The sequence below is a fragment of the Ursus maritimus genome, unplaced genomic scaffold, assembly GCF_017311325.1.
Source record: "Ursus maritimus isolate PB19 unplaced genomic scaffold, ASM1731132v1 scaffold_27, whole genome shotgun sequence".
Lineage (NCBI taxonomy): Eukaryota > Metazoa > Chordata > Mammalia > Carnivora > Ursidae > Ursus > Ursus maritimus.
In genome coordinates, this window is record NW_024425230.1 from 24,106,841 (window position 1) to 24,121,239 (window position 14,399).

General features: G+C 49.5%; 1 long non-coding RNA gene across 3 annotated transcripts; it reads right to left on the reverse strand.

The window, feature by feature from the left end:
• Window positions 1-6,876: 6,876 nt before the first annotated feature.
• On the reverse strand, window positions 6,877-13,001 carry LOC103660221. 3 transcript variants are annotated; one of them, XR_005838019.1, is made up of 4 exons: window positions 12,581-13,001; window positions 11,254-11,496; window positions 9,950-10,679; window positions 6,877-7,740 (listed from the first exon to the last, which is right to left on the reverse strand). It is a non-coding gene; the product is annotated as an uncharacterized LOC103660221 (long non-coding RNA). The 3 variants fall into 3 exon arrangements; XR_567750.1 differs by lacking the exon at window positions 9,950-10,679 and having other exon boundaries at window positions 12,581-12,995; XR_567749.2 differs by lacking the exons at window positions 6,877-7,740; window positions 9,950-10,679 and having other exon boundaries at window positions 11,109-11,496.
• Window positions 13,002-14,399: the final 1,398 nt, after the last annotated feature.

A 14,399-nucleotide genomic window follows, 5' to 3' on the forward strand; every position in this document is an offset into this window, starting at 1 on the left:
TCCCTGATCCATTTATTAGTTCTAACAGCTACGCTCCTCTCCTCTTGGTGCCTTGGGAGGGATTCTCTTACTCCTCTTGACCTGCGTGAGCTTCTCTGTCTACTCACCCCTGCTCTGCACCTTTCAGGCTTTACACACTCTTTCCTGTGTCCTTTCTCGAGGACCATCAATCTCCCGTCTTCATTCACCATGGAAGTCTGCAGGTACCTACTCCCCTCCCCGTGGAGCTTCAGAAAGATCTTGATGATGGCTCAGGGTCCTTTCTTGCATTCACAGCCAAGCTTTTCCCAAGAACGGGGCCTCAGGTCCTCCCTGCCCACCACGAGTCTGGATCTCAGGCTCCTTTCGGTGGCACAGAACGCTGCCGGCGTGGTCAGAGCATTAAAGCAGGATGGTGTCTGCTCGGCAGAGGCGTGCGGGAGAGTGGCACGGGGACTCTCAAGACTCCTGCTGAACCCCAGTTCTAGGATTCTGCTGTTCACGCCTCATGAATGGTCGCATGGAAGATTCCCACACCAAAATTGACCTTGACCTATGGCATTTCACACCAGGGCCTCTGCGACTCTTTGCACAATAAGACAATGGATTTGCAGCCAAAACGATGCCCTTGCATTGCTAAGAAAGTGGCCCGCTGGGGTTTAGAAAGAGGAAGTCCGGGCTCACCTCACACCATGGGACCTGGTCAATACTCCTTCACACAACCTGTCCTGCCTTCAAGGCGCTCTTTCCTTCCTTACTTTTTTCTTCTTCTTTTTCTTTTTTTAACTGACTTATTCCTCCGCACACATCACATCTGAGTAGATCAGGCAAAACAGGGAGGGGCGAGGGAGGGGAGGGGATAGGGTCCTGAAACAGGTAGTAAGGAAAACGGAATAAAATTATTCTTACAAATAAGAAATCAGGAATTATTAGAATGCAGACACTTATGCTAAATGGATGGCAAAGTACTGGAATATATTATAAAGTGTCTGTTTTAATATCTGTGTCTTGCTGGTTGCTAGGTTACACTGGGACTTTTAATAACATTAAACGGAGCTAGAAATACTTGCGGATACTTTCCCCACTGAAATTATTACTGGCAAGAAAAGGGACATATTGCTGGCTAGTGAAGTGGGATATTATAAGCTCTCTGTTGCTCATTAAAATGCGTGTTAGTTGTTCATATTAGTAGTGGTTCGGTTTACAATTTTCCTTCAAAATAGTTAAACCTTGTGATAATGTTACTTGCATTCAGGGATCTGGGTGCTGGATGTCTCTCTATCCCCGAAACATAACTTTACTCCATTCCATTCCACTTGGCCCAAAAGACCTTTACCGAGCGCCTGCTAAGTGCTGAGCAGTGTTTAGACCCTCGGCGCATACAGGTGGAGGAAAGCCTGGGTCCTGCCTTCTCAGGGCTTGTGTTCGAAGACGGTGGAGCTTGAGTTTGCCTGGGGCCCTTAGCGGAGTGGGGAGCCCGCTCTTGGTTTGCTCGAGGTAAAGCTGCTTTAAGCAGTTCATTTAAGTGAAGTGCTGTTATCGCCCTAATTGGCTCTGGATAAATCTCACGGGGGCACGGAGTCAGTGATTAATTTTAACTTGGAAAACAGGAAAAGGAAAAAGCTCTAAAAGCTTCAAAGAAGTGATATTTGAGCTGGGATTTGGGAGGAAACAAGGGGTTTTGAGATGGGGAAGGCAGGAGGAGCATTTCCTGCAAAGAGGAGGGTGCAGCGTCGCGGGAAATGTGAACGCTTGTTCTAGAATCACTAACGTCTGTTGAGCACATACTCGGTGCACGACTGTGACCTAAGGGCTGCACCTGCATGACCGTATTAAATCCTCATGACGACGCTCTGAGGAGACACCACTACCATCCCCTTCCGGAGTGTGGGAAGTGTGAAGAGATGGTCAGTAACTAAATCAGGTCACCCGGTCGCTGTATGTCATGACACTGGCGTTCCGACACATGCAAACTGACTTTGGACCCGAATGCTCCCCATATTCCACCCTCCCCGGTGCGGGGAGCCCCGTGTGATTGGCATGAGGCGAGGGAACAGGGGGGCCGGGCAGTGTAGCTGACGTCGGATAGGCTAGATTGGGCCGGGCTTTCAATGACGTGTTTGACGCTATGTGTAGCTTTTCCTTAACGTGCCGGGGAGCTGACGAAGTATTCCAACAGGGAAGGGGTAGGTCCTTGACCCATATTTTAAGAAGATAATTCTAGTGGGAGTATGGAGGCTGGACTTGCCTGGAGGTTACAACTGGAGATTTTAAAAAATCCACTAAGAGACTATCGTAAAGGTCCAGATGAGAAAAATCAGCCGAATAAATACGTCTTCAGCACCTAGGACATTATGGTTCACGGAAGCTCAGGTCCTTCCAAAATAAAATTTTAATCACTGATCTTTTCATAATCATGAGGCTTGCTAATTCCATGCGTTCCTGGCCACCATCCCAAATCTGAGTCCCTAGCTCACCTTTCCCCCACCCTCCCACTCCTGCTTCCTGCTCCCTATCTTGACCTTTCCCCGAAGAGCCCTCCAATCCTATACACCGGACCCTCTGGTGCTCCCGTCCCCCTGAGGACATTTTCTACCAAAACTCCAGCTTCCTCACCAAACGCTCACTCCCTCTTTGTCTTCGGCAATGTTTGGATCTCTGGGACCTGGGAACCGTGACCAGGGAGCATCAGGTACCACCAGATGACCCCAGCCCTTCCGCTCTGACACACAAAGCCATGTTTCAGAACTCTGACCAATCACCGCCCAGGCCACCCATGTCGTCACCACTGCCCAAGCCATGGGCAGATCTCCACCCTCCAGAAGGCAGCTGGCACGTAGGACTGCCCCCCAACTTATAGTTCTGTTTCTCTTCTGATGGGACCCTGCCAAGGGGTGGTGGGAAGAGGACGACTCTGGTACAATTTCCACTCAAGGTCAGCCCCTGATCATGTGTATGAGACTGCTGTGCTCACCTGTGGGACAAAAATAAGGCATCAGCAGTACCGGTCTACACCTGCTGGATTTAGTCTAAACCCTCCCCTACAGCCTGTAAAGTCTACCAGCAACCCCACCAGTTTTGTAGGAAAAGAAATTGGGATCCAGAGAGGTTAAGGGATTTTTCTCAAGGTCAGACATGGTCAGAGCGAGGGGCCAGGGTCCATTTCCATTGACTCTGAATATAGTTCTTTCTCTACTCTCCAGTGGCTTTTTAAAAGATGTTATTAACAGTGTTACTTTTCTTCTCTTTTTCCTATCTACTTTCCTTGCCTCCCCTCTCCTCCCCTCCCCTCCCTTCCCCTTCTTTCCTTCCTCCCTCCCTCCGTCCTTCCTTCTTTTTTTCCTTTCATTTTCTTCATTGTTCTGTTTCTTTCCTTTTAGGAATTATTCAAATATCTATCTTTCCTTTGAGGTCATTAACCATGGAACTTAGAGCAACACGCAGTTTGTAAGTTTGAAGACACAGCCGTGTGTTCTTCACCCCATGGACACAAAGCCGTGGTTCTCTGCAGGGGAGCTGGGCCAGTTCTTGGGGTTGAAGACATCCCCGTGACTGATATGCCTTGCCTCTCTGGTCCCAGGCCCAGGCTCTGCAGCCCCGACGCTTCTCATATTTCTTCCGACCTTTACACTGCAACAGTTTCCCTGGCAGATTTAGGAGACATCCTTTCCTTATACCAAATCTCTCCTCGTCTCTCCAACTCTTTTCGATATATCCAAATTCCCATGTCACGTAATAACTTCTCTGCAACATGCCTTCACTGCCATCAGTCTGACATTTATGCCCATCAGATGAGGACGCACGAAATGGGGCACCTCCCCTCCGGCCCTCCGACTGCCGTGACCGACCCCCTCCCTCCGTAGAAGCACCGAGCGTTGATGACTAGACCTTCCCAGCTAGCCTGCTCAGACGTCAGGTAGTGCAAACCAAGTTCTCCCTTGGACTGTGTGAGTGCAGGCCAATATTTCTTAAACATTTGTTGGGTGCTTTTTGTTCATAAATAGGAGACTTTACATCAAAAACCAGGGATGTACTGTATGGTGACTAACATAATATAATAAAAAAATATTATTAAAAATAAATAAATAAATCTTGTCTAAACAAATAAAAATTTAAAAAATAAAAAAAATAAATAGGAGACTCTAAAGAAAGAAGACTGGAAAACAGATTATAGCACAAAAAATGAAATAAAAGAGCCATTTCGACCCCACCTTCCAAACACGCAGGCCCTGGCCCTGGGTGTGTCCTCACTGAGTCCAGCGTCTGCATGCGCCCGGCGCCCCGGGGCCATCCTGCTCCAGCGCAAATGGCCTCGTAGACTACACGTGGGGGCTGGAACTTTTCACGGTTTAAGTTTCTAGAAGTAGAATTGAGACACCAACAACACGGTTTTCTGAAGTCTTGATATGTATCGCCAAAAGCCAGCGTGGAAACGACAATCTCCTACCTCTTTCCCAACACTGAGTAATCAGTTTTTAAAAAAATTCTAATTTGATGGCTTAAGGGAGTTTACTGTTATTTCTAAGTGCAGGTATTTGAACTGTGGCAAAATGGGAGCCTTAAAAATACTGCAGGCCATTTAATTTTATCACTGAATGACTTGTCAGCGTGTGTCCATTGTCAATCTTTTACCAGAAGCTTCCTCCCCTGTTCCCACGCGTCACCCCAACTCTCCTCAAAGGTCACCCCCTAAGAAAGGCCTTCACTGGCTCCAGTCAACATTGCTCCTCCCGCGAACCCCCTCTTTTGGGTTTCCATTGCCCTTACGATCCGTCTCCCCACAAGGGCACCGCTTGGTCTGCGTGGTTCCCCTCTGGACGTCCAGCACGAGCCGCAGCGCTCGTGGCCGTGAACTTGGGTTGGCCGTATCAGGGAGCGAGTATGCGTATCTGCTTCGGGGTCCTCAGCTGCCCACGTTCTCCCCGTGCTATTATGATGAGGAGAAGGCTGATTTTCCTGCTCTCTTTGGTGTAATGGTAGCCTGCAGCCTCCATAGACTCATGACTTCCAGATGACACTGTGACAGCATCTCAGCGGTATTGACGTGTAATTATTTCATTTCTAATAGCACGCGGCTTCAGTTCTATTGAGGATGTTATTTGCTTTTGGTTTGCAGGTCTGTGCCTCATGCTATCCCCAGGGCAGCAAGGTCAGGCCGCGGCTTCTGCAGCTTCCGCAGCTCCCGCGCATCGACCCGCTGTCCCCACGGCGGGACCGAGCGTTCCCTGTGCTGGTCCCTGACGGTCTCCGCAGCCCATGGACGGAAGTTCCTAGACCATGGAACACGCTGGGAAATCTCAGGCGAGGTCTGCCTGGGATGCAGAGTAAAAACAAACATACAGAAATACACTGGTGACGTTGGGGAAGACTCAGTTTAGGCTGACCGTCAGAACTTCCTAACCCACCGGTGTCGAAGACGAGGACGTTCTTTGCAGTTAATCACCCGTCTTCCCTGCAGGGGATAGGAGCACGGGGCGCTATGGACGGCGTGCTCTGAGGCAGGCGCACTGTCGCATGCGGCGACATTGATCTTGGTAAGAGCGACAGCGGCACCGCGAGCTCGCGAGCTCAGTACGGTCCCCACGCTGTCTCGAAGTGGAGGTCTTTGTTGAAACATATTCCTGGGAAACAATGTTCTTTATTTTCTTCTCACGATGGATCAAAGCAAGTTACAGAAACTTTGGAGGAAATATGGAAAATTATCTGGAATGCAGCAATTTGGCTGACTTCCTCTGGGAAGAGGTTTTTGTTCACAAACCTTTATTGAAAAGGCATCAATATTAATGTGTGTTTTCACAGAGCTAGGAGACGCTCCGAGAGAATTTTGCAGCTTTTTTTTTTCAAGCCCCGTAGTGTCTCTCTCTCCCAGCTTTTGATGTGGAAACAGAAGTTCTCATTTATACTGCAGGATTCTTTCATGAGCTTCACGCGTTTCCCTAATGCAGACTTTGGAACCAGAAGGGGCTGACAATTACACACCAGGTATTTCCCTCCCAGACCTCTGCACTTGCAAGGTCCCGGGACTGGCAGGCTTAGTGCCCCCCACTAAGACTACCGGTCAGTCTTTTCTACGGGTTTGGAGACAACTGTCTGGGTCTCATTTTCAAGATCTCAGCTCTGATTGGATAGCCTCCTCTCTCTCCTGTCTGTCTGTCTCTCTCTGTTCCTCCTTCCGGTGTTCAATCATATGCACTTACGCATGTGTTCTCTTAGGCTTTTTCATGATTATCTCAGGCTAACTCTGCTCCGGAAGATGTGTCTCTGCTCAGCCCAGAGGACACTTCGCCAGCCGCACACATGACGTGTGGTTTGCACAGCAGAGGAAGGCCGCGTAACCAAACCACAAAATCAGAGTGAAGGAGAGAAGGATGCACACGGGTCAGCTCTGAGGGATGTGCGGCCGAGCTTGGACTTTCTGGTTGTCCTGTCTGGGGACCTGTACCGTCCCCACCGATACACAGAAACTGCTGATGGCAGCTGCCTGGAACCCTGAGATGCCCATTCCCTGGAGGTGACGCGGCCACAGCCATGGGAGTCTCAGCGAGGGGCAACCAAGCCATAAAGCCTCCTTCTCTTTCTTGTCACATCCTTTAACTGCGCCCCCCACCCCATCACGCAATATCGAATTGCGTTTGGTGAATCTACCAACGCGTACTTCCCTGATCTAGTGGGGATGACATCTGGGACTTTAGTTTTATTTCATCTCTGCTTTTGGATTTTGAACTTTATATCAAGATAGAGCTAGAAATAGATATAGATGTACAGGTGGTGCAGATACGGAACACCTCACTGTAGGTTTGGAGATGAAGCCGGTAAGGGCAGTGGGGAGAAGAGCACACTTAAAACCAGATACTAAAATATGATTTTCTAAAATGCACACAAGATTCACCCAAATACTTATATAAGAATGTTCACACTCGCCCCCAGGTGGAAAACACCCAAATGTCCATCAGTAGTAGAATGGGTAGGTCTATTCATAACACGAAATAGATACTATCCCTTAACAAGAATGAATAAACGGAAACGAGACCATGCCCAGCGATACGGACGAAGCTTCCACAAGTAGTGCTGGGCAGAAGAGCGCCACGCATGAGTGTTTAGTGCCCTTTAGTGCCCGAGTGTTTAGTGCCCTTTAGTGCCCGAGTGTTTAGTGCCCCACTCACGGGCAGTTCAAACACAGACAACACTGATCTCCGGTGTTGGGGTGCAAGGCGGGTGACCCTTGTGGGGAGGAGGACCATGCAGGAAAGGGACACACAGGTGGGGTCTGCAGTGCTGGCCCTGCTGTTGCTTGGACGGGCTTCTGGCTGCATGAATGTGTCCCGTTCGTGACAGTTCATGAAGCCGTGTGCTTATGATTTGTGATTTATGATTTATGTTCACTTTAATAAAAAGCTCAAAAAGTCTCTGTTCCCAGAGTCCAAAGAAAAAGAAAAAACTATTATTTTTCTAGCAGCCCCTTGCTGGGCACCTCTCAAGTCCTTCCCTTGTTTTCCCCGTCGTCTCTGCATCTCAGGCCGGCCCCTGCCCTCCAGCACTAACAAGGGAAGTCCCAGCGGCCCTCGCTGAGACTAAACCCTGGGACACAGTGACCTGACACCCTGGGGACCTCCAGGAGGACAGTCCGTGTTGGGTTTGGCCTTTGGAGTCTGGTTGCTCTGAAGTCTCTCCAGCCGCGCGAGGGGAAGACCCGTCCCCTCGGGCTTCCTTCCCTCTCCCACCTGCACGCAGGTGAGCTGGGAGCGACAGGAGCTGTATCATCTAAAAAAAAAAAAAATGCAAAGTCTTTTATTTTTTCCCTAAAGGCAGCATAATGCGCAATCATTTTCTCTCTCTGCATCTCATCCTCCTGCAATATTCAGAGCGCAGTCTCTGCAGTCAGACCAGTTCTGGAACACTCTGTGTGTATGAGACACTAGACACAGCACTTCACTGCCTGAGGCTCCAGTTCCTATAAAGTGGATGGGAGGCTGGGTCACCCTCGAAGGATGGAAGGAAGGCTGACTGGGGGGATTGAGCAAGGAGCAGAAGGCCTGGCCCTGGGCTCAGCACAACTGTCACCCTAGACCTTGCTCAGCAGAGCCGGTGTGCCCGGGGAGCACAGGGAGCAGCCCGGGAAGACACGCTGAAGGCGGCTGGGAAAAACCTGGAAGCAGCCGAGCAAAGCGTCTGCCTCCGGGTCCCCCGACTCCTCAGCAGTGGGCGTTCAGGAGCCTTTCTTATTTCCCTGTCCACGCAGCAGCTTGGATGATGAGGGAGCCCCGAGGCACCTGTCAGCCGTCTGGAACTTTTTGGGTCTTAGAACCATCGCCTGTTCATAGACTTTGGGAATGCCCCCAAAACTGGGCTCAGGCTGCCAACGTGCCCAGAAATCGGACCCGCCCCCCACGTACCTCCTTCCAAACCCAGATGCAGACACCTGTCCCCCCCAACCCCCTCCCCTGCCCATTGGTTTATGGCTTTGTTGCTACGTGTGCATTTAAGACGTCAGGTCCCTGAAAGCAAGAACCATACACCCCATTTCCTTTTGCTTCCTCTTTCTCTCCGTTGCCCTTTATGAACTGTTATAAATTGTAACCCAATTGTCCCCCAGAAAAAGCCCTGCCATGTCTACCCCTTATTCTCCTTCCACCTGGGTCCCTTGGGGCTCAGCACAGACTCTCCGTTCTCTTGGAAACAGTCCCTGTCCCCCGACTGAGAGCTGTATTCGCCCAGCCCCCTGAACAGTCTCTGTGGCTGTTTGCAGTGTGCGATGACCTTCCCTTCCAGACTCCCGACCACTCACCCCCGCTGTCTCCCTGCTCATGGGTCCCGTGGGGCAGGGACGGCTCCCACCGTGTTTGCAATGCTCCAGAGACCAGCGTGGCCAGTGCATCAAGTCCTGTAAATGTTTGTTGAGTCACTTAATCCCTTTGTGACTGCTGCTTCATTGCAAAGTTAGGGGAGGGATACGGTAACAGATCAAGTAAGAAAGACCTGGAGAGCCTACCATCACTGAAAAAATAGATGTCCACCAGGAGGCCAGAGATGTGTAGTGAAAGGTGACCCCTTTGCCATTGTATGTACTTTTTTGCTTATGCAACTGTTGGCCTGCGTCCCGAGCCCCATGCCTGGCGGGCTGGCGTGGATGGAGTGGTGGCCAGGACCGGCCTGGCCTGGGGAGGGGCTTGCCTTCCAGGCCTCTCGCCCCAGAGGCTGCACGGGAGCCACTGACCGCCATCTCTGTGCCTTTATTACTCTAGTCGGGAAATTAGGTTCAGATAATTAACTTCTGGTGTTTCTTAAACCTGTCAGACGAGGGGTCATGTGAGCAAATCGAGGTTGCTTTTTCTGGCCTAGCACATTCAGAAAACCTCTCCTCTGGCCAACTTGGCAGGTGCTCTGGAACAGAAGTCTTGGCTGCTAAGTCACAAATAAAACTTCTTTGGGTATGGTACCGCCAACTGGCTCCCGTCCGGGCCGGGCCTCTACGGGAGGATGTCTGTCCTCTGGGGTGAGATCCGGTGAGGGTCCGGGTGGCAGCAACACCCCAAGAGCGTTCTGTCCGCGTCACCTCTCTGTAGCTTGTCCCTGTTCCTCTCGTCACCTTCTCTTCCGTTCACTACTTACCTGGAGTCCTCTTGGGTTAGAGGCTAAGACGGGTGTGTGCAGTCCAGTGGGTCAGGGGAACTGGTTACACTGGGAAGGATGCCCCTACCGTCCCTGCTCACGTGACCTGCTCCGAGCATGCCAGGGGAGACCTAAGCCAGCCGTCCACACTTTTTCACTGCCACCCCTGCTGGCGCCCAGCACAGACCCACAGGGGCCTGCCCCTCCCACTAGAGGGTCATTAGGACTGTAAACACGTGAGTGACCCCCCTGTACCCCAGAATAGTCAAAGGGACTGGTACACTTGAAACTGTCCTTGCACCTGGGGGAGGCAGAACTGTCTGCACCCTAACTCCTGGAACCTGTGAGTATGTCACCTTACCTTGGACAGGGGGTTTTGCATACGTGACTAAAGCCACATGCCTTGAGATGGGACATTCGCCTGCATTCCTGGGGAAAACCCAAGTCTCAGGGGGAGTAGGAGCGTCTGAGGTGCGACCACAGAAGTGGAGGTCAGAGTCACGTGTGTCCTGAGCCGGGGGACGGGCAGAGCCTCTAGAAGCTGCAAAAGGCAGGAAAGCAGATTGTCCCCTAGATCTTCCAGAAGGAACCCGGTCTTGCCAACACCTAGATTTTGGACCAGTGAGAACCACGTTGGAATTCTGACGTCCAGAACCGCAGGATGGTTAAGCCCCTGAGTGTGTGGTAACTTGTTATGGCAGCGGTGGGAAACTCTTATAGCCACCTCGGGAAGCAGCGGGAGAGCTGATGAGCACCTGCCCCAGGCTAGGGGCCGTCCCCTTTCTACCTGCTCTCAGGGGCGGACGAACAAGGAAGTGGTGAGTCACACGAAGGGCCTTTCTGTTGCCACCAGTCTTTGAAGAGCCCAAGTCAGAAATTTGCCGCAACCCTCTGCAGCCCAATTCGGCAGATTCTAACCCAAGTCGGTGCCCCCCTCATGCCACCCTGTCCCTTCCTTTATTCTCTGCTCCCACATGCCCCCTGGGAAGGTCTCTGCATTCCAGTGCTTTGCTTAGCTGCATCTGCCCCCCTGGCTTCCGTGGAACTTCGGCTCTGGGCGAGTCCCATGCAGGTCTCGTTCCTGCTCGCTGCTGCAAGAAAGGGGGAAAACTTGCTCTTGCGGGCTCCCCAAGGCCTCATTTGGAACCACCGATCCATTCCTGTTCCCCTTCCTGCCTCTCACGTTCATGTCCACATCTTTGCGGAATCCTGGGCCACGGCCTATTGTCGCTTCTCTTCACTTTGGTACCAGCCCCTGGAACGCAGTCATTCTCGCTCTCAGTCAGGCAATTCTGTAGACCTTCTGCGGGATACTCCCTAGAGCCTGCTTCCTCCGAGGCTGGTTCCCGGGCATCGCATTCCCCCAGCCCTAGTAGAGTCCGAACAACCACCCACCTTCCCCCTCTGCTTTACGACGACGTGCCACCATTCGCTTTCCCTGCCACTTGCTTTGCCTGCACCAGGTTTAGCTATGGAGGGGATGCATCGGGCAAGCCCAATCCAAAGAAAAACCACATCCCTCATTTTAACAGAGAAAATTTACTATGAAGAATTGCTCATTAGTTACCAAAGAACTGAAAAGGCCAAAATAAAATACGCATGTCTTAAGAAGTAGCAACTACCATCCCTAAGGCTAGGGGGACAGAGGAAGGAAGTGTAAATTACCTCTGAGTTAAAGCAGATTTCTGTGAAGGGGGTACTGCCTGGCTGGGGCCAGTGTCTCTGAACTTGGAGGAGGGTCTGCGATGCCGGGACCCAGACTTCGGAGGAGGGGACACTGGCCAGTTGGTGGTGGCATCACTGAGGGTGTGAAATTGGCTGGTTCTACACGCAAGGGTTGGACAAACGGTCCAGCGAATTCAGCGGCTTCTCCTGGAGCACACTGCAGCGGCCGGGGCAAAGAAGAGTCTGAGGAGGAACACGAATTAATGCATCCTTTCCCTGAGGATTGTCAGATTTAGCAAATAAAAATACAGCATGCCCAAACTTAAAATGCAGATCGACGACACATCATTTTTTTAGGATACGTCAGGCAAGATCGGGGACATGCTTATAGTAACAATGACCTGTTATTGCGCTGAAATCAAAATGTATCTGGGTGTCTTGTATCTTACTTGTCAGCCTGCCCGCTCCTCCAGCCCGCCAGCCTCCCTCCAGCCTGACAGCCTCCCCCCAGTCTCCCTTCAGCCCGTCAGCCTCCTCCCAGCCTCCCTGCAGCCTGCCAGCCTCCCCCCAACCTCCCTCCAGCACCCCTACTGCCAGACCCAGCAGGGAGCAGAAACATGGTCTGCAGAGGTCCCACTCCAGCATCTTGGAGACAAGCAGAACGGGCCAGGTTTGGCGCTGAGACATGAGAGGCCATAACCGGCATGGCAAATTATTATCACCTCAGCTGCTGCCTCCTACAAAGGCTCGTAGATACTTATTTGATTGCTTATACCGATACGAAAATTGTTGCTTGGATCATTAACCCTGGGAAATTCTAAGGATTCCAGAAACCGGAAACTACCAGTCCATGGGGGAGAGTAAACTACACATGACACACAGCCTCCCCCCTCCCAGCCTTCCCCCAAATGTAGCCTCCTTCCTGCGCCTTGGAAGGCGGACGTCCAAGGCCCTCGCTCTCCCGTGACGCTGCCTCCTCAGCTCTTCCTGCCTTGGCCGTGAGTAGCCATGAGCAAGACGAAGTGATGAGAAGTGTAGGAGGCACTGGGAGCACAGAAATGTGAGCAAGCATTAGTGCCCCTCATGCGATGGCACCAATGTCCCTGCTTGTCTTTTCTGTCCAGAACAAAAAAATATATATATATTATATATTTTAAATAATTTAATATAATATATATAATATAATATAAATAAATATATATAATATATTATACAAATAATATATATTATGTATATTTATATATTTATTATATAAATATATATATTTTTTCAGGTACTCTGTCCCAGAATCAATAACATTCCGTAAACAAACATGAACAAATAGAACCTTAGCTTATGCGGCTGAGTTCGCAGATCTTGGCAGGTCTCTGGCTTTTCCAATGGCTATGCTCGCTCCCCCAGGACACTGTTGGAGTCGAGTCAAGACGCGTTGGGTCACTTGGCTCAGTGGTTTCATTCAATCCACGTCCCCTTTCCCCTTCAGCGTCCTTGCTTCTGTAGCTCTGTGTTCGAGGGTCTGATCACCTGACATCCACCCACTTTGACAATCTGACATTTCATTTCGGTGCTGGCCCCTCTCGGCCCCCTTCCAAAAGGCAAACACACCCTTGCCCAGACAGATAGGCCTGTTTATTTAGAAACGCAGACTTGGCAGTTCTCGTCTTCCCCCAATAACAGCTGAATGTGAGTAGACAGAAGTAAGCCCTCAAATGACCAGATAATTCTCCCTGAGATGTTATCAATGTACTTTTCATTTTCCAAAATGGAAACAGCTTCAGTGTTTCTGATTATACATGTGTATTGTAGAAAGCTGAAGAAAAAAAAACAACAGATCAAATTACAGCTATGAAAATAGATCACCCAGAGAAAGTCACAATTTAAAGTCTGGAATACAATTTTCCAGATATTTTACCAAGCACCCCGCACATTCCTTTTGTTGTGATTTTATTTAAAAAAATAGCATATTACTCATGTTAGCTAAGTTTTACTGCAGCAATATATTAACTCTGGATTCTCAGTGGCTTAATAAAACAAAGATTTATTCCTCATACTTTTCCAACACAGACTGGCAGGGGCTCCACTCGACTCAGCCACTCTGTGAGCCAAGCTAACAGAGACTCTTGTCTTGTGACCGCACGGTCTGGACCGCATGGCCTTCTCGGTGGCTGCCGGAGGGGAAAAGGGACTGGACATCCAGCATCAGCTTTTTACTGCCTCAGCCCAGAAATGAAACGAGTCACTTCTGCACACATTTTCTTGGCCAGAACGGGTCCTATGATTCCACTTAACTTCAATGAATCTGAAACATATGACGTTCTGCTCACCCCGAAAAGGAGGAAGACCACATATTGGTGAATACAGGCGACGTCCCCCACACAAGGGTTCATACTGTACATATTAATTTATAATCTACCACTTTCAGCCTATGATTTGTCACGGGTGTCTTTCCACGAGTCCTTGTCATTGTTAGTGACGGCATAGCATGTCATGGTAAGGTTACACCGTATTTTATTGACATGACCCCTTATTAATGGTGGATTATTAGGTTGGTTTAATTTCTCTCTGATAAAAACAATGTTTGAAGAACATTCTTCTACATAGCCTCTGTGCCTTTGCTGGATGCTTTTGCTAGTGTGAATTCTCCAGAATGAAAGTTCGTGGTTAAGAAATATGCACATTTTAAAATAATTTGTTACAGATTGACCAAGACTGCTTCAGAAAAGTTGAACTGATTAAGTCCCAAGAATAATGATCAAAGTGCTTATTTCCCCCAAATCGCTCCCAGGACCAAGAGTAAATTTCTCTGCTAATACAATCAACAAAAATAATATCTGATTTTAACTCTTCTGTTTCTTTGTTGCTAATGAGAAAGATATTCTTTCGTGTGTTCATTAGGCTTTTGAAAAACATATTTCGAGAATTAGCCCATTATCCGCTTAATCATGTGATTCTCCTTTTGCTTATTAATTACTGGGAGCTCCTTACATATTAACTATATTAGTAACCTTTTATAAAACATATTACAGGTATTTTCTCTATGCTTTATTCTTGTCTTGTAACTTTTTTTGGGATTTAAAAATAATAAATAGTTATTACGTAATCTTTACCTCCATCCCCAATTTGAAATGCTACTTTTATCATTCATT